At 39.5% G+C, this 23,460-nt stretch overlaps 2 protein-coding genes across 3 annotated transcripts in view; one reads left to right on the top strand and one right to left on the bottom strand.

Moving 5' to 3' along the window:
- LOC140303919 (EF-hand and coiled-coil domain-containing protein 1) overlaps positions 1–23,460 on the bottom strand; it is a 169,377-nt gene that overhangs the window by 31,799 nt on the left and 114,118 nt on the right. The gene's annotated exons all lie outside the window — the stretch shown is intronic.
- Positions 18,711–23,460, top strand: part of klhdc8a (kelch domain containing 8A) — a 57,848-nt gene continuing 53,098 nt past the window's right edge. The window contains exons 1-2 of one of the 2 annotated variants that reach the window (XM_072382910.1): positions 18,711–18,968; positions 21,683–21,720. The gene's annotated coding sequence lies outside the window, so the exon portion shown is untranslated. The remainder of the gene's footprint in view (positions 18,969–21,682; positions 21,721–23,460) is intronic. The other variant, XM_072382909.1, reaches the window with a different exon arrangement.

Below are 23,460 nucleotides of genomic sequence, written 5' to 3'. Positions count from 1 at the left end.
AAGTGTGAAAGACCTGTAGATCTTGGTATCAAATACAAACCAGCACAGCACTATTTTTAAATGTCAGGCTTTACAGACATTAGAATCCCAATCTCAAAATAAAAAAAGAGACTTGGCAGTGAAATGAACAGACAACTCCTGAGGGAGATACCGGAGATGCCCAACTCTCTTTCATAATCATCATCATTTATTCATTTCTTAGTTTCTGCTTTCATCTCATAGGTTAGTCAGTTTTGTTTCACTTTTTAAGAATTTAATGTATTTTAAAAAGGTTCTTTATTAAATGCAACATACATTTTTAGGTGTGTGTCAAGTTGCTTCCATTGGACTTTTTTTCAAAGACCTGATGGCTGGTAACACTGTCACCAAGGTGGCTTAACAAGCTTTGCATTCATGCTCTCATTTGGTGGCGCGCTGGTTTTACATACAATCTGACATATTTTTTTAGATAATTTTCTCATGTCCAGTATCATTAGAAACTCTGTGGTTATTAAAAAAAAGAGGCAAAGCACTATGTAGAACATAGATTGATGCGAACCAATCAACAATGCTACATCGAGATGAGTATTTGTAAATGGCCTCCAGGCTAATTAGAATGCATGCCGCAGGATTATGGTTGTTTCACAGTACTCTGATTATTTCTGTGTGGTGTGAAAATTCAGGTGCTTGAAGAGGCTGCAACTGATTGATGTGTAAACCAATGGAAATCAATGCTGCACGTGACCAGCTGCATGGATTAGATCCCCCAGTCAGGCAATAGCTAAGGCGAAGCATGCTCTTCAGTAATGGATAACGATGCAGTGTGAAGGTGGTAATTGATCCTAATGCAAAGTAAGCAAGTACGCATCAGAGAATTTAAAGCGATTTTAAGTATCATGTTAGTCTTTAATGTGGAGAAAGTTTCTTTACTGAACTTTCATTCACTAACAAAAGAGTGATCCTGAAACATAGACAAGAATTTAGACAGAGGCAGAGAAACAAAACTGAGCAATAGAATATCATTGCTGTTTGAGCTCCAACCCATCCCAGTTATGAACCAGTACACACCAGTGCTCAGGGGATTATTTTATCTGCAGTATCAGGTGATGAAAACAGAATTTTAACAGTCACATAGAAAGGAATTGTAGCTGCTGGAAGTCATTTAGTTGTTCTTTTAAAAAAGAAAAAAAAGAAACGCAGTATCATTGAATACTAAAAGAAACAGATTTTTCTCTTCTAAAGACTTAAAGGCCAAGTCAAACCTTACTACATAGCTAGACCACTCATTGTGATTTTGAAAGAAAAATTTCTTTGGTCATTTTTGCATGCAGTGGCTGTTTCCCTCTCCAGTGTTGTTGCTGTTTTACACATTATGAACCACTTGGTTATGGTTAGGAATCCAAAACAAAGTGGTTTAGGCTAGAAAAACATCATTGTTTGCCTTAAAACAGACACTATAATCACATATCACATCAAAATGTAATTTTCATGGATTACTGACTGCTGCTGCCTCATCTCAACAGAAACAGGAACGTTTGGCTCCAACCATTGTGCAGCACTGTGTAATACGATTCTTTAAGTACATGTATCCAAGTAATCCCTTTGTGACGGGAACTTCTGTTTTGAGGTCTTTGTGACCATGTGAATGTTATGGGATTTTTGAGCTTTCTTATGCACATCATGTGTGTCTGTGTGCGAGCATGGTCATACCTTATCGCTTGATTACTCTGAACCACTTTGTGTTTTCCCATTTGCAGAGTCAAAGCTGTGTATAAACAAACAACTTTCAGACCCCACAGAAAGAAAAGCTAAGGGAACATGAAGAGATATTTGCTGAATGTAGAATAAATCACTCTTGGCTGCAAATATATGTAACATGGGATTGTCTCTTAATTGTATCTTCAGACAGGGTCCCTCTCTCTATGTTTATGTACTAAGAGAGCTCTGTTATTCGCACACTTCTGGAGACACTTTCCAGTAAAACACTTTAAAAAAGCAACAGTCAATGGGAAACCTCAGTTTCCAGCAGTGCAGCTGTTAGCGTATGAAAAAGACATCTATCGTAGAGAGGCCATTTTATGTGGTGTTTTCCAAAATCATGCTTGTGTCTGGTTTGGTAGCTGTGGGTCACCTGTCTCATTGCAGGAAGCCTGTGTTAGATTTCCCCAGCATTCCCTTCAGAATGGCTTTTCCCTTCAGAATTTCTTAATGTTCTTCTGCAAAATACTGAATCTCAACATTGTAAATGATGTGTCATTAATTATGGGAGTAAATCCTTTATCTTTAATCAAGAGCATATGTTTTAGATTCGAAAAGACCAAAATAAGTCTTGGATAGCACCATTTGCAATTAAACACTTACTTGAGCTCCTGTGGCTTTCCGTATTGTCAAGTCCGCTGCAGCTGGACTCTCACGTCCACTCCAAACATGAAGTTCGAATCCCAGCTGGAGTTTGCCTGAGTCTCCCCGTGTATGCGTGGGTTCTCTCCGTGTACTCCGGCTTCCTCCCACCGTTCAAAAACATGCATATCATGTTAATTGGTTCCTCTGAATTGACCTGTGGATGGTTTTTAGTCTTGTTTGTCTCCAGTCCAGGGTGTACCCCGCCCCAACCATTCTGTGTGAAAGGGTGTGTTATTAACAAGTTGCGTGCCACTCGTCTTTAAAAGTATATACGGTAAATTAAATGTGCTATAATTAAAGAAGGAAAATAACGTAGACTTTGTACCTACCTACCTGTGTATCTATTTTATAATGTGCTGAAGGCCCGGTTTAGACCTCGTATTAACCGGCATCCTGTGTTTGTTGAGCAGAAGTGGACAGCTGTAAATACAGTTGTGAAGGCACTGAGGATACATTTAAAAATACAGTATATGGACAGTGGTGGCCATGTTGCAACAACAATCTTAACGCAAATGTTTCCTGCACCAAACTGAAGGACTACCTACTCATCTGGCATGATTCCACAAGTGAACTCGAAAGTCTTCTTGCTATTCCAGCTTCCAGAAAGTATAACTTCTACAAAAAGAATCCATAATCACAGGAGGATTATGCACCTGGATATGTCCTGTTGGTGCTGGGAGTTACCTTTTAACAATCCTGTCCCAAATGTTGTAAGTTGAACTGCTAATATTTCTGCCCCTCAAAACCGATGTTTTCATGTAGCAAACCTAAAAGTTCTTGGCACAATTTCCGTTCAAAGTGCTTGATGAGGGAAAACATCTATAGATCTCAGAATCTAGGCAACACTTTATTGTTTGACCAACACATTTCACATTGATGGTGTATTGAGGCCCTCCTCAGTTTTGGATCCCTCCATTGCGAAGCAAGCTCACATGAACAGCCCAGTTAAATGTAGAAGTTTTTCATTTTCTCCAGGGCATCCTGGCTATGAAGAGTTGAGGGGCTAAATACAGTTTATCGCATCTTTTCCATTTAATGATTTTTGCCAGACTGATGAAAATCATCATAATACATCCAACAGTCAACATTTAAATCAAGCAAGTATGACACAGAATGATGTCTGAAATGGTCAGCACTGACAAATACATTTTATAACAACTTGGCTTTTTTGAGTGAGCATACTTTCAACAAGTATGAAGAAGAAAAAAATACAATCCAACCAATGAGATACATTCACATAGATATAGCAACCAGTGGGCACTTATCAGAGACCGTCACCAATCATTCGCCAAAGTTTGAATAAGAAATAGTCTGCTATAAGAAGCACTCATTCCTTATAACATAGCATGACCCATAAAGTCTAAAAATTAAACTGAAAATAAAAATCATGATAAACCTCTTAGTCAGAGGTGGATCTGTCAGAGTTCAATCATTCAGGGTGCACTCATATATCCAAGTGTTCTGCATACTGACTGCTACTTTCCTACCACAAAGCAGATAGCTCATCGAGTCTTTTCAGTGGCACTGTAGATCATCACACATTGAACTGAATGGTAATTTTATAAAATTTAAAAGGATTATAGTATTTCAGATAAATAACTACATAAATAGCTAAAATAAAAGTTTATCAGAAAGAGGAGTACGGTTGAAGTCACCATATATGATCATGAATGCAATGTGTTGTTGTGATATTAACTTGGTAACAAATGAGCTGATGACTTCACATGCAGCATCAGCAGGTAACACAGGTGAACTGTTTCAGTGGACAACATGAAGGGAAACTCACAGCAAAAAGTTCAATATTCTGAATGCATTGACGCTCCTTCTCAACAACTTGCCAAGGACTACACCATTGGTTGCGAACAAGCCCTGCAGGCACTCCCTCCACCTTTAGTCTTCCCAGTCTGCATGCAGTCTCTGTCTATCCATATAGTCTGAGATCCAGGTCGAGGCATTGGAGTCCAGAATACATAACTGCACCCACATCTTGGTGGAATACATAATATTGCCTTCCCAGTGTTCTCATCAGCGCTCCAAACTTATCCATTTTGTCTGCCAGTTATCTCACATTCCCATTGGCAGTCGAGAAGCGATCTGGTGCTCCCATAATTGAGCTAACTGAAATGTTTGTAAAAAAAATCTGGAGCTCATACCAACCTGTAATCTGTTAAAGTCGGAATATTTATTCATATTGTTTAGGTCACTGGATATTTTCCAATTTTAACAGAAACATCAATAAACCCACTGATGTCCTATGAGTTGATCAGCTATCAAATAATTGTGTTTGTATGGATAACATACACATGAGGTCAAATGAATAAAAGAGTTGCTCAATTCATTTTAATTGTGACAGGTTTAAAGCTTTAAATCTAGACTTTCAATTATGTGTTCTTGCCATTGTGTAGTTATAACTATTTCTATGGTCTTTAGATTCTATGCTTAATCAAATCAAATCAAATCAAATTTTATTTATTTGGCACCTTTCATAATTTAAAAGCAACACAAAGTGCCTCACAGAGGCTAAAAACAACAATGATAAAACATACCACCCCTCCCACCCCTATAAATACCCAGAGAGAAACAGAGACGAACAGACACACACATGCACACACACAAGCTCAGACCCACTGCAAATATCGGACAGAGACATGGTCGGACACCCAGACCTAAGGCAAGGAAAAAGCCACCCTTGGGGGCTGACCACACTGAGAGGGCTCCTGCGCCACAGAGACAGTCCCGACCCGGGCAGACAAGAAGCCCCACACCAAGGTGCAAAGCCCTCCAGCCACCCGGGCCAGAGCAATCCACAGAACAGCACCCCCGTCAGTGGACCAAAAGCAGCTCCCAGTGTGGTAGGCCCACATGAGGACACATGGAGTGAAAAATGGTAAATGGACTTGTACTTGTATAGCGCTTTTCTAGTCTAGCTGACCACTCAAAGTGCTTCACTACATGCTGCATTCACCCCACTCACACACATTCATACAGCACGTCTTAGGATATAACTACGTGCTTTCTAAGCATTCACACACATTCATACCCCCAATGATACACTGGGGGAGCAATGTGGGGTTCAGTGTCTTGCCCAAGGACGCTTCGACATGTATCCTGGGGAAGCCAGAGTCGAACCACCGACCTTCCGATTGGTGGGCGACTGCTCTTCCTCCTGAGCTACAGCCGCAAAAACTGAAAGACTAAAACAGTTAACTAATATAAAAGGGTGTAAAATGAACAAAATAGATAAAAAGATTTTCAGCTCATATAGTTAAAACGTCAAACTAAAACATGGAGTTTAAAACATACAATTAAAATAATATAGAACGAAAATTAAATATGATAAATATTGATTAAAAGGAATAAAGAAAATCAATAAAATCAAATAAAAGCCTGATTAAAAAGGTGAGTCTTGAGCCTCTTTTTAAAAACATCAATAGTCTCTGCGGCCCTGAGGTTCTCCGGCAGGCTGTTCCACAATTGGGGGGCCATCATAACAAAAAGTCGCCTCCCCGTGTGTTTAAGATCGAACGCGTGGTATTGTTAAAAGACCAGTGCCGGAAGACCTGGGAGTCCGTGAGGGTTGATATGATATAAGTAAGTCTGATAAATAAGAAGGGCTAAGACCGTCAACATAAGTAAAAGAACCTAGAAATTTATCCTTAAACGTATAGAGAGCCAATGGAGTGTTTTTAAAACTGGTGTAATGTTTTAACTGCTTAAGCAGTTAAAATCTTCACCCTTGACATCTGAAACATGAGTAGACAGATATGCTTGTTCTGTAATGGTTAACATCAGATCCCAGCTAACTGCATGTCTTTCAGTCCTTAGAGGGAAAGACAGAGAAATCTCAAGTGTCAAATTACTTTCAATAAGTCAGATTGGAACAAAAGCTATTTGGCTCAGACTTGAAGGTCATGACTGTGGAATTTATTCATTGTTTCATCTCTGCCTGGGCTTCGACAATTACTCCTGTATATTCTAATCTTGTTATGCATCCATGTGCACGTCTGGAAAACTTCAAAGGGTTTCTTTGAATCCCCACCGCCCATCCTCATAACAAATTACCATACAAAAGTCAACCAGGACACAATGCTACACGACACTGAATCGTTTCACAAACAGTACAGTACTGGATGATTGAAGTCAAGCTTTCCTGAATTTCCTTCACTCATTTCTATGATCAAAGTGGATGAAGTCAGTCAGTTAGCAAGAAGGCCCCAGAAGTGAAGCTCTGCCTGGGGCTCACACTGGTCTGTGCATGAAGAAAGATTCCCTGCTTCGTATCCTCCCCCCTGCAGAATATGTATTGAGTGGAGTTCACACAGGGCAAGGCTTACTCCTCTTATCTTTAATGCTTGTGGTGCTAAGTATGGTTGAACTTTCATGCATGGGGTAAAATTATACTGTATAGTGAATATATCTATGGCTATAATGCACTTTTAAATGTTTAGGCTGAATATGTAAGTTTGAAGAAAGTACAAATAAAATGGCCCATCTGACTCATGATTGTTCAGCAGTGGTACCATCTGATGTATAAAATGTGTCAAAAGTTAAGACTTTTTAGTCTCACATTAGCACTCTGCAACACTGTAGAACATGGCTTTAACTCTAGCCTGGTGTACAATATTTACTACCATTTTCTTTTCTCTGTAGTGCTCAACCTGTGCTCTGCTCTGCAAGTTACGAAGACTGTCCCTTCTTTCCACATCCAGTTTGAAACATTCTTAAATTAGGAAATGGTTCTTTTCAACATATTTTAATGCCTTGCTCTTGCAAGGCAATGTTTCTATTTTGTCAGTGATGTCATTTTACAACAGATTATTATTATTTTTCATACATTGTTAAGTAACTCTCTGTATTTAATAATTATTCATTAAATTTACAAACATTGTATAGGCATTTGCACTCATGTAAAAATATATGAGGAGTTCCACAGGGTTCTGTGCTGGGACCGATTCTTTTCACATTATACATGCTTCCATTATGTAACATTATCAGACAGTATGGCATAAATTTCCATTTAGCTATACTTATCTATAAAATCACTTGCTTACTACAAACATGTCTTAAAGACATAAAGACCTGGATGACTCAGAATTTTCTGCTCCAGACAAAACTGAGATTGTTGCCTTAATACCCAAGCGCATCAGTGAGAAATTGTCTAGCTGTATACTTACTCTGGATCTACCATTTCCTTGGCTTCTAGTACAACAGTGAGGAACCTTGGAGTTATTTTTTACCAGGATCTATCCTTTGAAGCACATATAAAACAGGTTTCTAGGACTGCCTTCTTTCACCTTTGTAATATTGTTAAAATCAGGAACGTCCTATATCTGAGTGGGGCAAAAAAAACTTTGTATGTATTACTTCAAGACTGAACTACTGTAATTCTTTATTATTGGGCTGTCCAAAAAATATCTGAAAAAGCCTCCATCTGATCCAAAATGCTGCAGCCAGAGTTCTGATGAGAACTAACAGGAGAGATACAGTACAAACTTGTTTATTTGTGAAAGCAAATTGGTTAAAAAGAAAGGTTGTGTTTCTCTGAAATGCATGAAAGCTGAGTTTAAATCTGGTGATTAATTCAAACACTGCAGAATGTTCAACTTCTAAAAATTCAAAACGCTCTGCATTGCTATTGAAGCGCTTTTGGGCTGTCATCCATCTATACTATGAAGGGATAGCTAATCATGTTTGCAGCATCTGAATCTGAACTGAGAGAATACAATGTCTCTGCACAAAAAAAAAAGCTCTGCAACTGTTTCTGTCGTGTCACATTGTCAGTAAACACTACTTGGGTAATTGGAAGCCATGCATGTCAGTGCTGTCACATTCCCTCCACATCTTTAAGAGATAATGTATATTTTGTATAAAAGGCCAAGGCTTCTCCAGTATAGGTTAATCTTTGCTTCATTTGTCCAAAGAATGCTGTTGTCGAAGTGCTTGAGCTTTGTATGACGTATTGTATGGCGTGCCTTCCTCCAAGAGAGCATTCAGTATTGGCTGAATGTTGCTATGATCAAGAACCACTGTTGTCTTCTTTGGGACCGAAACCTTTTTATGTTACCAAACATTCCGTCTAAACTGTTCATTTGGACACTCGTAGTGGTCATTCCAACTCGGAAAGGGTGAAGCAAATTACAAACTCTGCAACTGTTGTCAAGAATTTGCGTCCATATTCAGTCTTAGGAATCTGAGCTTGTGTACTATGTTGCACATTTTCTGCCAAGGTACAACGTCCAGTCTGGAATCTATTCTATTTACTTTGTTAATATATATATTGAAAGTAAATTGATTGAGGATCATTGCAAATAGTTTGCCTTTAAAGTGCCAAGTAGTCACATAGCAAGGAAAAAAGTCCTGCATAGAAAAAAAAAGATGCATCAGTAATTGTCTTTTAATCAAATTGTGAATAGCTGAGACTATCATCCCTCGAGAGTAATGTTTTTCAACATTATCCCCCTCCACACACACACACAACCACTACCCACCATTTATTTCTCCAGTTGACCTGATTTGGAGCAAACCCTGTAGACAGCCTACAGCTCCTGGAAAACCTCAAACATGAGCAAAGTATCATACGCTGCAAGTTTGCCGAGTAAAATCTCAGAGTCTCAGTTGAATTATAGATGTTGCATTGGACTTCTTCCCCAGACCAGTGTTCTGCTCCAATGGAAACATCAGTGATGGGGAGTGACGTGGACAAGCCAATTATGTGACTGGCCATCAGTCATCTCCGTCTCTCACAGGGCTTCAGAGAGCCAGAAAACACAGTGACAGGAGACCACACAAAAGGCGCTCAGAAAATAATAATGCAGTTGAAAAAGCATACTTGATTAGCTGCAAAGATGCACTCGTAGAGAGCAGTGGCACAACTGTGTGTGTGTGTGTGTGTGTGTGTGTGTGTGTCCAGAACTAAAAGAAAGCAAATGATGGTGCTGTAATCAGGCTAGGTCCCTAGAGGTTGGACAGCAGTGCTGACAGAAAATTGGTACCCATCTTCAGTGCTGGGTTTCTGGGCCACAGTCCCTGTGCCTGGCTTTTGAAAAATAGCAGAGTTGGGGGGAGTAGAGGATATAGTTTTTTTTTTTCTTCTATTTTTTTTCTCCTCCCCACAGGTGCTGACAGAATCTCAAAACCTACATTCAGAACACTTTTGTTTCGATGCCTTTTACAATCATCTTTGTTGCTTGGGTTCACCAATATAGCCTCACACATTTATAATGCAGATTCACTTCTTTATAAAGCACTATATGCCATATATTAAAATCATGTTGTTTTGAAGATTTTAAAAGATAGTATTAACATTACAAAAACACTATAAAATTATTAGTAATTTATTCCAATAAATCAATGGTTTCACCAAAACACATTTTCTTGATATCTAAATTACTTTAATAATTCTTAGTTTGGACTGATGTACTGCATATCTTGTTTATAGTGTCTTGCACACTTGTCAGTGTCAGATAGATCTGCATTTAGAGAGCTGTTATCATCAAAACAATGGGGCAGCTGTAGCTCAGGAGGAAGAGCAGTCGCCCACCAATTGTGGTTTGACTCCAGCTTCCCCGGCCATATGAAGTGTCCTTTGACAGGACACTGAACCCCACCTTGCCTACTGATGAATGTATTTGAATGTGTGTGAATGAGTAGAAAGCACACATAGTTATATGTATAAGTGTGAGTCAATGGGTGAATGTGGCATGTAGTGTTAAAGCGCTTTGAGTGGTCAGTTAGACTAGAAAAGTGCTATACAAGTACAGTCCATTTACCATTTAAAAGAAATGTTGATCATGCAAATGGGTGGTGCCCTCTGATTTCAGGAAGGTTTTACAGTATCAGTACAGTAGGCTGCCTTAGTAAAAGTGTTTTTCTTAGTAACAATTGCTTTGAGTAACTTTGGAGTGCTAAAGTTTTCCAGCCAGTTGTTGAAAATTAATTCATTTTGAGGCTTTGTATGATTTGAGAACACATTAAATGGACTTGTACAGTGCTTTTCTAGTCTAATTGACCACTCAAAGCGCTTCACTACATGCTGCATTCACCCCACTCACACAAATTCATACAGCATGTCTTAAGATTCTTAACTATGTGCTTTTTTTTTCTAATCATTCATACACACATTCATAACCCAGTGATACACTGGGAGGCAACATGGGGTTCAGTGTCTTGCCCAAGGACGCTTCAACATGTAGCCTGGGGAAGCCAGAGTTGAACCACTGACCTTCCGATTGGTGGGCGACTGCTCTTCCTCCTGAGTTACAGCCGCCCCATTAACATTAGCACTGACGACAGCTGTCATATGTCAGACATATATGTCTGTATATCGGAGCGTAGACCTTACAAGTCCATTGATACCCAACTCCATAACGGGAGTTGCATCAACAGCCAACAGAGCAAAACAAGCCTTCAAATACTCTGGCTTCCTACTACATCCAAAAGGGCATGTTAGCTTAAGAGGAGATCTAAATTGACCATAGGACTGAGTGTGAATGTAATAATAATAATAATAATAATAATATGTTTTATTTGTAGTGCCCTTTACATCGCAAGATCTCAAAGGGCTACAGTTTAAAAAAAAGAAAATAAAAACAAGTAAGCAGTTCAGTATAAAAGTAAAAAGAATTTAGCAGACATCTAAGAGGGGGGACCATATGTTTTGCTAAAAAGAAATATCTTTAGGCCCCTTTTAACAGAGTCAGTGGGTTGTGGTGTCCTCAGGGTGTCAGGGAGGGCATTCCACAGGTGTGGGTCAGCAGCACAGAAAGCACTATCTCCCATGCGCGAGAGAAACGGGTTGTTTTTTTTGTAGATGGAGGAGTTCTTTGAGGTGGGGGTGGGGGCATGTTCATAGAGGCATTGGTGTGTGAGGAGGGAAACTTTGTACTCAATCCTGGTGGAGACAGGAAGCCAGTGGACTAAGTGGAGGATGGGGGTGATGTGCTCATATTTGTGAACTCTCATCAGGATCCTAGCTGCAGAGTTTTGGATGTGTTGGAGCCTCTGAAGGCTCTTACTAGGGATCCCGATGAGAAGTGCATTACAATAGTCCAGTCTGGAGGAGATAAAGGTTTTGAGCTCGTCCATGCCTTTATACCTTGGCAAAATTATTTACTGTTTGAATCTTTGAAGTGGATACCACAGTTACATGTGTTAACTAGTAAATAAAGTATGTTTAGTTTTATAGTGTGCTCTAATTGATTAACTTTAACTATGCTTGTTCCCTATTGTCAGAGGTATTCCAGTGTTGACATGTAAACACAAAGCATTTGCTTTGGATTTCTTATGGAGATCTTTTTAACCAAGAGCCCCAGTAACATATCTAGAAGATCAGAACGTATGACCGTGTCTGAGCATAGCAGCAAATCTTCTTTCTTCTCAAATCTATTTTGGTCATCCGAAGAAGGTTCGTGTTGCCATGCATCATTGCGAGCACAGTGGCTGTCAACGCATCCTGCCACTGATCTGCTGTCAGTCTAATCACAAAATACCAACAACAAGACAATAAAAATGAATAAAGCTTGGGAAATCACAGGCATTTACCCTGTTTTAAATCTTTGCTAAAGTAAGCATGTCTGACATAAATACTGACCAATTCAATTGATCAGCTGCAGGATAAATTGTGGATGCAACGATGCAGACCAACACACAAGCTCTTCAGCTAAAAAGTTAGTGACAAAGTAAACAACTGTTACTCAGTTCTTCACACAGCCTTACTTCAAAAAGCAGAAAAAAAATATCCTTTTAAAGCCAGCTAACATAGCCATTCTCACACCTTTTTGTTTACCTCCTAATGTATGTCAAATAACGCCTGTGTCTGCTTCGGAATCATTTGCTGAGGGTTTTAATTAGCTCCAACTCGGCTTGGTATCATTTGGAACTCAAGACCTTGGTGTACACGTTAATTTTCACTGAGAATGCGGCAGGAACAAATGTCTAACAGCTCACATAGAGGCTCTAAGGCTGATTGTCGTCCCTTGTCGCCTGTTTTCTGGCTGGTAGAGGTATACTGGGCAGGTACATTTTAGCCACCAGAGCACCGATCAAACCCGCAACTGCAGACAATTCAAAAGGCTGTAATCTCCTTATCTTAGCATGAGTACCTGCCTTTAAAAAAAAAAAAACATTTAAACTTGCTACTTTCAATAAAAAAAAAACAATTTCTCCATTCATTTTCTTGCATTTTGTCAGACTGAATGTTTTCTTGGGTGACATGGCTTTGGGGTTTTATAGTTACATTGGTAAATTATGTGAAGATGCACTAAACACATTTGATTCACCTTTAAAATCATAAATGGGGTTGTGTATAATTAGGTTTCTCATCGTCCATGAACACATATTCCCACATCTGATCAAAATTGAGATAAGACTCAAAGCGTTTTGTCTTGTGTGCATTTATATCCCCAATTTCACCTTCCAACAGATAAGAAAACTGCCATAAAGAAAATAATTTTTGAGACTGAGACTGCAATATTCCGAAATTACAGCTAATAAAAGAATTTTAGGAGTTAAATGATGCTGCATGTGCTATTTTAACTCAGAGGGAATAGAAAACACATTGTTCTAGGAAAATGGTATTGTGTGCTGAATGTTTTGTGTTTCTGTTCATGGAAAATGGAACTGAATGAGCACATCAGAGCAACATTGGAAGCTTTTTAAGAGGTAGGAATGTTCCTGAGGCCTGTCATCACGATGCATACCACATTCTTGATAAAGTGTGGGTGTCTTTTATGTCATTCCCTCATTTCTCTGTTCCTGTGCTTCCAGCCTCCGTCTGTATAGTCCCTCTCACAAAATGCCATTATAAAAGAAATAAAATGTATTTAACAAAAAAACATATGCAAACTGAATGGTTTTCTTTAAAGAGCTGTCAGATGGAGACAAATCAGAGAGAAAGGTGAGTTGTTGATTTTTGTCACCTATCTCAGATGCCCTGATGTACGTTTGATTATCTTTCACTCTAGTACCTGATTTTAAGCCCTACTAATCAAACTAAACAATACACTTGATGCTGCCTGGCCCTGTAAGGTCACCCTGTATTTAGGGATGGTACTAATTGTCATATAAATAAAAATGGCTAGCTGCTCGCAAATTGTTCAATCCTTCTCCTACTGCTGAGCACAAAGTACACAATGATATGAATAACCAAATATCTTCTGTGACATAGATATGAATACAACCAGGATACTGGGACACAGTTGTTCATGCAAAGGCAAACAGACACTTTTCACAACAGATATTCTGAGGAATCACAGCAGCAAAGGAACATTAATGACAGCTCTGTTCTATAAAGTGTAACATCAGGTCTTGTATAGAGATGCTAAAATCTTATTGATTGCTGGCCTCGCAGCAGTGTGTCAACACGGTCCCCATGTTGCTCTGCTGAGCAACAGGAAGTGTGTTCTCAGAGAAAATAACTACATAATACTGATGGAATTTTCAATCTTTTTGGTTTGTTAAAGGTGTCAGATGTACATTAATATTAGTGGATACTGGACTCTGAAGAATGTGTTTTTTCCATGCAAAAAGCTATAAATATTTCTATAAATATGTTAGCTGTAAGACAGCGGTGAATCTCTATGGAAATTAAATTTGGCTACATATTTCTACATTACTGACTAATACAAATTAAATACCAATTTAGCCCTAATCTAATCTACTCTCATCTAAAAAAAAACAGTTTTAATCATATTAACTTCAGGAAGGTGCATGTACAATGGTTGACTCCTATCAAGATAAGTTCTCCTCTAACAACCCTACAGCAACACCGCTTCAATTACAGTCAGAACTATTTCATACAGCAACATAAAGAAACACAGCTGGTTGTGAAATAGATTTTTCAAGCTCTGACTAAATATATCACAAGAGGCTTCAAGGCAGATGTTGAGCAAGAAGTGATATGTAAAATAATTTGGTCTTCACGTGATCCTTAGCTTAGCATTGCTGCTAGCAAGTTAGCTTGTATCGGCTGGACAATTTGTGGCATGCAAGAGTTTGGGACTCTGCTCAAGATTTCTGTTACCCGACAGTGTATGAAGTTTTCAGTAGTCTGAGCAAGATTATTAACCTATCAGGGCACCCAAAGCGACTCTCACTGGGGTTCCACTTTTTATTTTCAATCATTCATTTTTGGTCATGTTGTCATCCAAGTGACATCTAAATGGTCCACGGTCCTCTTGACTAATTTTGGTACAAAAGCTAAAGTTTAGTAGATGTCTGGGTTTATTTGAAAATGATGATTAATCTTTTGCATTTAAGTCTGATTTCTCCAGGACTGGCACCATAAACTAATCTTTACTTAGAAGTTTAACTCAAAACTTTCACCTTGCGAGCACATCTCACAACTCACTGAGCCGCACAGTCAGTCAAGGCACCATCACATGATCATATTTACGATTTCTGGAGACATTCCTAAATCATGCTAAATCTTTACTGTTTTTCCACATTCATGTACCGCATGTTTCTGCACCACAAGGTGCACCTAAAAGCCTTAAATCTTCACAAAAAACGGCCGTGCGCCACATAATCCGGTGCGCCTTATGTGTGCACTGGATTCCAAAATCTGTCACGGATACCGCCATTTTGAATTTACCGCGGGGAGCGCCGAGCATTCATCGGGGCATTAAGACCCCTCCGCATCACTCACTGCTCTCCCTTCACGCTGCTCACCGCCACGTTCACTTTTGCCGCGCCTCTTCGCTCTATACATTGGAAAACAATGACAACTGGCCACTTCCGTCGCTCGCTTTGCGTTTTTGTGTGAATCCAGGGTCAGGCGGATCCCAGCCATTCACTCTGAATGGGGCGAAGACTGTATGGAGCTCGTACTTCGCGATTGAATCGTGTCATCATTAATGCTTTTGCCCATGTCCCAGTGAGTGCCTGTTCTTCAGTCTGAGATGGGTGATGCAGACCGATGTGCAGTTTAAAAATGTAAAAATGTCAGTCAAGTGTAAAAATGACCGACGATGTTGTCCTTGACTGTCGGAACATTTCCCGCTGATACAGGGACGTAAAACATACACTACGTGTGCTGGCAGCGATAAACCAATCAGAGAACATTAGGTAATACATACGCCTTATAATCAGGTGTGCATTATGTATGGGTTAAGTACAGAAATGGATCCCATAATTGAGGGTGCGCTTTATAATCAGGTGAGCCTTATAGTGCGCAAAATATGGTACTCAACTGGGCCCTGAATGATGCCCCAGAAACATCTGTTTGGCAGCACACAGCCTGTATAACTCTTTATTTATATAATTTTTTTTTCTTTTTTTCTCTTGTGTTATACACTTATTTATTAGGCTTAGTAAACCGGGACCTGAGACCTAATTTTGTACCGTAAACATGTACATGTGAGCTGGTATGACAATAAACCTTCCTTGAATCCTTGAATCTTCTGTGAAACATGAATGGTGTCTAAATGATGTCTTTGTATAGACCGCATCTTATCCACCAGTGAAATATGAGTTTGTAAAATTTACCTTCATATTAACCAATATTATTTTTTCTTTCAACTCATAACTGAACAAAGTGAGTGTGTGTTTTTAGTACACTGACACTGAAAAGTGAGTAAATCAACCAATTTTCAAAAAAAACTCAACATTTAAATCTCATTTGATATTTGGTGGGATTTTAGCATGATTTACAAACTTCAGTTGTGCATCATATGTATTTAGAGCTGCGTTGTTGTAAATAAACAATTTAATTGGGACAAAAGTGCTTGGGCTGAAAATGGTTGTAATTTAGCTGGAGATATATGCAGCTATCTGACTAAAACCAGACGCAGCAGTTAAATCGCATCTAGTGTTCACTGGGTCACTTGGGTTTCAGACAGACTCATGTTTGAAATCTTAATTAGTTTCTTCCCAAGCTGAAACCTCAGCTGTGGTTTATATCCGGTCATCATTAGGAAAGGTCACGTAGTAAAATTACAAAACTTTTTACAAGTTCTTACTCCTCAGACTTTGTCCCAACACCACCATAGCCTAGCTTCACACAGATAAACTGTAAGAAGATAGCAAAGATTCTCCCGAATTTGCTAAGTGATAAAGAAATGACAGAGAACAAGAACAGTGAAGGTCAATTTGTGGTCTGGCAGACTCAGAAGGTTCTGCAAGAGAACTCCTCATAGGATTGTTTGACAGCAGACATCGTTCATGGAAGATTTATTAGACTCTAGAGTGGTGGTGGAGTGTTCTACCGTCACTACTGCACAAATGTGACAAGAACATGGAAGAGTCATCAGGAGCAAACCTTCCCTGCCTCTTCATCACAAAATGAATAATAGAGGTTTGAAAATTTGCATCTCAACAAGCATGATGCATTTTGAAAACAAGTTTGTTTCAATTCAAATTAACTGAAGTATATATTGTGTTATTATTTTCAAAATTGTTAAGTTTGGTCCATCATACTTTGGGAATGTGTAAAAGGCAGAGGCAGTGAGAAGAGAGCATGGTAATGATCCTGAACACTCCTTAAAATCCAAAATTAACTTCCTTGAGGGGTATAAGTTGTAGGTTCTATGTCCTTGACAGACACATGACTTAAACATGACAAAAACCCTGTGGACAGACCTAAAAGAAAAGCAGTGCATGAATAACAGCCCAAGACTATCAGAGAACTTCAAATCCTCAGTCAGAAAAATAAGGTAAAATTTCCCAAATGAGAATGAAAGAAAATATATTCTGACTTTAGTGGGCACTTACAAACTGTGATATTTTGCCAAAAGGGGGTGTTATAAAGCTTTGTTTTGTCTTTTTTTTCTGTTATTGTCAAATCGTAAAATAGCACTGACTTTTGAAAATCAGGCCATCTGTTTCTGCTTTGCCACTCACAGTAACAGAAAATCTGACCAGAGGTACTTTTGCTTTGATGTCACTTCGTGTTCAGAAAAGTGTATCATGGTATGGTGTATCACAGTCAACAAGTTCAAAGCATGATTCAAATAAAAAATACATATTTAAGTCGTGATCTGCAGAATGTTCTTATTGTGCAATCTGCTCATTTCATTAATGATACAAAAAGTGGAAAACAGTGTTTTTTCTACTATATGAACTGACCTGAACTCACGACATGGGACCAATCCAAATGCTTTCATATAGCATCTGCAGACCCAAAGTTTGCTCTTATTTACCTAAATTAAAAGTAAATGGATTATTCTCTCGTCATCCACTTAGTTACTCTGGATGGTTTCACCTTGGCATCCAGTTCTACTGTGAAGAACCTTTGGAGTCATTGTTAAAAAGGATTTATCTTTTGGTTCTAATATTAACATCTTGAGCTGCTTTTTTTTTTCATTTGTGTAATATACTGAAAATACACAGCATATTGTTAGAAAGTGACGTAGAAAAACTGCTCCACACATTCACCACATCTACACTGGACTACTGTAAAGCCATTCCAGCTGGACAGCCATTAAACTCCATAAAACCTTTCAACGGAAGCAAAACACTTCGACCAGATTGCAGACTGGTGCCACTAACAAAGATTATTTCATGTGCGTTAGTCCTTCTACACCTGCTCCCTGTAAAATTTACAAGAGATTTTAAAACCCTCTGATGACATACGAAGCTTTTAATAGCATATCACTGCCTTATCTGAAAGATTTTGATGTTCCAAATCACCCCACAAGAGCTCTTCCTCCCAGAATGCTGGCCTGCTTGTGGTATTGAGAATTTCTAGAAATTTAATGGAGAGCAGAGCTGTTGGCAAACAAAATGCTGACATACTCTCCATTTTTAAGACAAAACTTAAACTTTAAGACGTACCACTTTGGAAGAACTTCTATTGCATGTTCCCTCTGAACATCTCTAACTCTTGCTTTCACTCGGTTTTAATTTTATTAGTTTTTTTCTCACATTCTTTTAGAATGGTGTTGAATCTACATGTTCTTTTATTAATTCTTATATTGTCTTTTATTTGACATCTGTCCGTGCAGTGCCATATACATAAGGCTGAGTTGTGTTAACCATCATCATTATCATTGGAACTGTGGATCTGCTTGATGTCAAACTGCCTGACATTTATTGACGAATATTTATAGGCAGATTAGACAATGAGTTGTAATGGAAAGCAAAATGTTGCTTTAAAATTTATTGAACACTACAAAGAAGACAATCAAACTTTTTGTGTGTGGGTCAGCCTCTTATATAAAATAACAGCAGGCTATACGAGCAGAAAAGATATGTTTCATTTCATAATCAGCATGATCTCTCTTCCATTTCAAATCCTAAAATAGTGTCAGTGGGCTCCTCTTCACCAAATATAGGTTATCACAACACTCAGGCTCTCTCCCTCTCTACCCGGATGTAACATCGTAGTGGGGGGAAAAAAAAAGAAAAATATGAACTTGTGGGAGCTGGAGATGAATACTTCATCTCTGACCCACATAATGGCGATATATCAGGCTCGGTAAGCGCTGTGAGCTCGCGGTGCAGCGGCAGGTTTCGGCTCGCCTCGTCTCCCATCTTCCTCCGCCCGGATCCAACTCACCTCCTCCTTCTCTGCATCTCGCTTTCCGAAGGAGGAGAGGAGGAAGAAACGGAGGCGACTTTCGCCGAGGAAAAGGGCGACGGAAACGGAAAAAGTAAGTCGCTCTAAAGGGGCAGTAGATGGAATTGTTATCGCTCCTCCTGATGGGGAACGAGTCCCGGCTCTGTCGGTGTTCCGCTGCAGCCGGCAGCAGCTCAGCGGTACCGACGCAGCTCTAAAGTTAGTTGGTGAGACGAGCCTTCAGTTAAGCTAGTTGTGCCTGAGGCTGATTTAGTCAAACATTAAAACCGCTTTGGAGAAGGTGTCGCTCGACTTTGCCTTGTTGTTTACTTGCTTTAACTTCAGTATTTCTCACGCAGAGCAGGCTGCATTATTTGGTCACCTGAAGACTTCTGGGAAACTTAACAGCATGCAGTTGTTTCAGAAGTTCTTCAAGGACATCACATTCCAGACCCTATTTCTTTTTTTTTTTTTACATAAAATGTCAACAAAAACTAGCCACAGACTGCACAAAACCCACAAAGCTGGAAAAAGTTTGCCAGTTGATTTAGTTTATCAGGCTAAAACTACACAGCACCGAGGAGAACAGCACTCCCGACTGAAGGTTACCAAAGTTTATAAAGGTGTTTGTAATGTTAACTGTAGATATAAATGGAGTGGTCAAAATACTGTCTTGTGGGAAGAGGAAGACACCCTCTTGATTCTAAGAAGCTTCAGCAGCTTGGAGAACCACCTTTAGCAGCAATCACTCGAGCTGAGCATCAACCCTCCACCACCGTGCTCCACAGTTGGTGTGAGGGGTTTGTGCTGACATCCTGTCAAACGTGCTGCTGTGCATTATGACCAAACATCTGCACTGTGGTCTCATTTGTCCAAAGGACATTGTTCCAGAACGTTATTGGTTTGTTCAGATGTAACTTTACAAACCTAAGCTGTGCTGTCGTGTTCTTTTTAGAGAGAAGAGGCTTTCTCCTGCAGCCCTTCTAAGCAAACCATACATGTTCAGTCTTTTTCTAACTGTGCTGTCATGAACTTTAACATTTAACATGCTGACTGAGGCCTGTAGACTCTGAGATGGGTTTTTTTGCACAGATTGCCAGCTGTGTGGAATGTTTTCCACTCGTGAATAATCTTTCGCTCCGGATGATGATCAATGAATCGAGCGTATTTGATTAGCAGCAGCTGCCGCTTAGCTTTTTGTTTCCTATGGCTATAAGGGTGGATTTTTGACTTCATCTTCTTAAATAATGACATGTCATGTTGTCGTTTGTCTGAAGTTGTATTTACCTACCATTAACTTGATTGCAGGTCCTGTAAATAAAACCTCAGGTTGAAATGGTGAACTTTCTTTCTCACGCGACTGTATTACAAACATCCCTCATTGTAAGCTTTTCAAACTGTTTCACCAAAAAACTACCAGCGTTAACCTCCGCAAAGGTAGATTGTTGATATATTAGACGACATTAGTCCTTTAAGTTTGAAGTTTATTGGATTGTTTACATCATTTGCCGTAATTTACTCGTTTCTCAGGCTCCTGCCGGGCCCGTGAAACGATGATTGATGATGATGGATCTTTTGTTGCAGTCCTCCTGACATTGATGACTGCGAATATAAAGACCTTCCGGGCATTATCTGAAAGGTCACTTACTCAGTATTCCCTACAATTGTCAGTCTTCAGCTGCGTCGAGGTTCAGGCTCTGCACAGATGTAAAAGAGGAAGAATGACATTTCTGCGTCTGCCCTTCTCCCGCAGGGAGATATCCCGCCCTCTTCCCCCCCTCTGTCTGCACCAAGCTCGGATCTCCGCTCCATTTACAATCACATAATGCATATAACTGTTGTATGTGTTGTATAAACCGGTTGTAGGTCTGCCATTTCTTTTTAAAGGATTTTAGTATGTAACATGAAACAAAAATGTCGATTTCGAATCATTTAGACCCACAATTAACATGCTTTTTATGAAGTATTTTGAAAAAAAAAAGAGATGTGAAAAGTCGTGTTATCTTAACAGAGCCAAGTCAATTGTTTAAGGACTGCAGAGAAAATGAATAAAAACTATGATATGAGCACCCGGGCTTTTTTTAATGAGGAGAATTGGAGAAGTGACGCGTGGTCGGACAAATCAGAATGTTCAAGTCTTTCTGGAAATGGTGGACAGCCATGATGTTCATAGCTTAATGCTTTGTGAATAGGGATTTCTCTCAGTCAACATCTAAAAAAGAGGAAATGAGAATACATTTACCGCAGGTTACAGATGAGCAGTAGTACTCCCCCGTGCTCACAGGCTTATTTGTGCTTAGATAAACTCAGTGTTAGGGCTCTGTTCTGGATTATAGTCGGCTGCTCCTTTGGAGGTTTCATGTCACACCTTTAACTCCAAAAGTAGCCGAGCAGTTTGTTTTTATGGGAGCTTGAACACTGCACTTATGGTTAATTATAGCAAACTTACACATTCAGCTGTCAAGTAGCGGCATTCCCCTGAAGTCATGTTGTAAAAATTTCAGTAACTGCTTTGTTTTTTTTGACTGATTTATGTTAGCTAGCTAGCCGCTAACGCTCAGCCTTTGCTGCTGTGCAGGGAGCATAGAGTTGTTCGGGGCAGATTTGCATTCAATTTCTTCTACTCAGATTTACTCAGTTTATTTAGTGTAGAAAAATAAGTGTGTTGTAACACAAGCACTGCACCTCACAGGGGCGGGGTGATTGTAAATGTAGGACTGGAGGTCATTTGTCTCCATTTGTCACTGCAGGAGAACATCTGAGACACTTGAGGGGAGAGTTTATACACTGAAATGTTTTATTTCACAGGTTATCCAGGGTTTCCTGCGTGGGATTTAAACCTGAAGGTACAGTGTTGTCTTTAGCTTTTCTCCCATTAAAGAGCCTCACTTCTACACACACACACACACACACACACTCGTCACCTCTACCCTCTACCCTCATCCTTTCTTGTCTTGAAATGCATTGATTACCTTTTTTTCACACACTCACAAATACAATTGAAGTCCATTGCTATGTGCAGCATGCAGTGGTTTGTTGTGTTAAATCGATGGCGGCCCCACTCGGTTATTACCCTGCACATTTCGCTCCTGGGCTAATCGGAGGACGACACTTCTTCGTGTCTAACGTCGAACGAACTTTGACACTGATGCAGTGTCACTCATTGTTGTGAGGATGATGGCCCATCTCTCACTGACAAGGCAGCTGCCTCTTAAACATTTCAAATTGGCAACTGTGCTCCAAAGTATCAGTTTGTGTGACAGGTGGTGGCAATATTTCATTTTCAGTCTACATTTCTTGGATACTAACTATTCTAGAGAGCACTGTTATAGTGATTTACACATTAAGTTTCATACATTTCTGAATCCCCTTTTTGGCCTGACTTACAGATTTTTTGGGATGAGTATCAGTTAATTTCTGGTTTCAGATGGATTTGTAGACCAATTAAGTCTAACCGGAAAGCTTTTATATCACTCAAGGTGTCATTACCAGTTGTGACAAACCCGGTGGAGCCTTGTTCACTTGCTCTGCTGTCCTGCACACACTTCCTTTCAATTTAACATTATCCAGAGCTTACAAATGCTTCATGGTGTGTTTCTCGTTCAGTGAAATAGACACGTTACTGTTTTCACTTCAGTGAATGACGGTCCTGAAACAGCGATCATTCGCCAGTGCTATAAGGGAAGCGCTGCACTGTGGCTGTTGGTTCTTTACCCAGTTTAATAGTTTTTTCTTAAAGGTTTGAAGGCTCGTATCTCTGAAGCGAACATTGCTGTGATCCTTAAAAAAAAAACCAGGTCAGGTCAGCGAGTTTTCTCTTTTGTGTTTTGATTCTGTTATGCGACCCTGAAACATAATCAGAGCTTTTCGTTCAGTTCGTGTACCGTGTTTTATGAAAGACAAGCTGCGACTGCACGACTACACTTCTTTATCTCTTTCGTTTACACACCTGCGTCTGTTAACTCAAAACCGGCTTGATGGTCATCACCCAGTTTTAGCTTGTAGTCGAGTTAGATCCTAACAGATAACTGCTCCAGACAGGACTGCAACATTGTGAGCACGCAGTTGGGTGTTTAAAGGGGACATACGGAAATCTAACTTTTTTCTGTGCTTTACGGCATACATTTGAGTGTCTGAGTCAAAAACTCAGAACAAACAACCCTGGCATTTTGCATATCTGAAAATGTGACAGGTTTACAGGGGGAACATCCGCCTAACAAGATTTTCCTGCAACCTTTCTTGTTATCTCTTTCCAGCTTTCTCTTCAGATGATGCTGTATTCACTGTAGCTCGGAAGTAGCAAGTTAAAACTGTTTTTGTTCCTTTTTTTTGCTTTGCGACTAACATCAAGTCTCACTAGTAGTTACATGGTTTACTTAACTGAAGAAATGAATGAGCTAATGATGCTCTGCTGGTACTTTGCTGAATGTTTTATGTGCTGACCAGGAAGACTGACTTGATGTTTGCGTTCTTTCATTTTTTTACCAGTTAGAAGATAGAAATTCCAATTTCCCATTTGTAATTTATAGCATCATTAGCACAGCGCTGATAACAGTCGTTACAGAAACAAACTTCTGTGAAATATT

Source organism: Leuresthes tenuis, unplaced genomic scaffold, assembly GCF_036924035.1.
Source record: "Leuresthes tenuis unplaced genomic scaffold, fLeuTen1.0.hap1 SCAF_3, whole genome shotgun sequence".
Classification (NCBI taxonomy): Eukaryota; Metazoa; Chordata; class Actinopteri; order Atheriniformes; family Atherinopsidae; genus Leuresthes; species Leuresthes tenuis.
This window is presented reverse-complemented; position numbering and strand designations above follow the sequence as displayed.